The sequence below is a fragment of the Suricata suricatta genome, chromosome 8 (genome assembly GCF_006229205.1).
Source record: "Suricata suricatta isolate VVHF042 chromosome 8, meerkat_22Aug2017_6uvM2_HiC, whole genome shotgun sequence".
Taxonomy (NCBI): Eukaryota; Metazoa; Chordata; class Mammalia; order Carnivora; family Herpestidae; genus Suricata; species Suricata suricatta.
Genome location: NC_043707.1, coordinates 9,960,324 through 9,962,098, shown reverse-complemented (window position 1 = coordinate 9,962,098; position 1,775 = coordinate 9,960,324).

The following is a 1,775-nucleotide window of genomic DNA, read 5'->3' as shown; positions in this document are numbered from 1 at the left end:
GCAGGGGAGAGTCGGTCTGTGCGCGCCTCGCCTCGGCCGGCGGCTCGGGACTCGCCGCCCTGCGCCCGCTCGCAGGATCCCTCTCACCTCTCCAGCTCGCCAAGTGCGCTGGAGAGAGCGAAGCAACACTTGTGGAATGAAGGGAGGGCAGGAGGAAAGGGGGAGGGGGAGGAGGGCGGGCAGAGGAGGGAGGGGGGGTGGAACGGGCGCGAGCTCGAGAGGGGCGGGGGCGCGGAAGAGGTGACTCGGGCGGGCGGGAGCGAGTTGGGGGGCGTGCGGAGCCGAGCTAGGCTGGCGGGCGGGGAGGAGGGAGCTTCGGCAGCCACCGGGGCTGAAGGCACCGCTCGGGTTTCCCAGCAGGTGGAGGACGGCTGCGGGACCTCCCGCGCCCTCTCCGGGCGGGAGGCGCGGCTCAGACCTGTTCCGGGCGCAGAGGCGGCTCCGCCCGTGGCTTTTTCAGGCGTGCGTGCGTGCGCAGGAGCTGCGGCTCGAATCTGCCCTCCAGGGAAGGGGGGACTCGGAAGGGATAGGGACAGACTCTGTGGCTTCCACTCCAGGGCAGACTGAGGCACGGTCTGATCCGGATCGCCCCTGCATGGTGCATGAGGCCGCCTCGCCCTTCCCTTCCCCGGGCTGCGCCCTCCAGCCGGGCGCGCGTCCGGGTTGGTTCTACTCCCTGGGACTTGCCGAGGACCAGGGCTGAGCTGGGAAGGCGGGGTGGCAAGCCACTTGCCCCGGGGTAACCCCCGGGAGAGGGTCGTAGGATGAATTGAAGTCAAAGAAGCGCAGGGGGTGGGGAGAGGCAGCAGACCAGGCCGAGGCTGGGACACGTCCCGGAAGGTCTTTCCTTGGGACTCTCCTAGGCCCCAGGACCTGCCACTTTGTCCCTCTACGACCTCGCGGCGTTCCCTGCGTTCCACAGGAGGGCACACCGCGGCGCCGCCTCTGCGCGCCCAGATCTGGTCCAGCGCAAGGCCTGGACACCTAACCTCAGCCGCCCTCCCGCGCCCGGAGCCCGCGCGTGGGTCTCCGCAGACTGCTGGCCCCTTTGCGAACGGAGCCCCCCAGACATCCTCACCCGGTGTGGCGCAGTCCGGCCTTGTTCCTCGGCTCCGTGCCTCCCGTCGCCCGTCAGGATTTCCAAATCTGCCCTCCACTCAGCCGATTCCAGCCGTCCGTCGGCCCTCTCTCATTTCACCCACTTCTTTCCTCTGCTGGAATTTGACTCCAGTAGCCCCCAAAACAGGATTTGCACCAAAGCTGCTACACCGAATTTAGATCTCCACACGCCCCTGCGTTTTGTTTTTTTAATTACATTAACTAAGTATACACTTCGCAGGCGGCTGGGCGATTTGCAGGGAAATGATGGCTCCACCACCCCCACCCTCCATTGGGCTTCAGTCAGGGGCTCCTCGGGGTATTTTCAAAGCACCAAAAAGTTGGGCCACATGTCCAATGACATAGTGTGTTCTCTTTCACGGAAAAAGCACGGTGGGCAGGTAGCTATTGGACTCTATTGCAAGTTTTCTCAGAATGACAGGGCACTTGGCTAGTTATGCCTTCTCTTGGAAGAATGTCACCTACTGTCTTCCCAAAGACTAGGATAGAATGACCTACTTCCAGCAAAAAAAGGAACCAGGCGGACACTGACCCAGCATACCCAGGAGTATGGCAGCCCTAGGAGACTTGTGGAATTACCGGCTGTATTGGGTTCCAAACCCACCTGGACAAGGTGTGAGGTTGTTTAGTCTGAATTCATCAGATCCATTGGAATG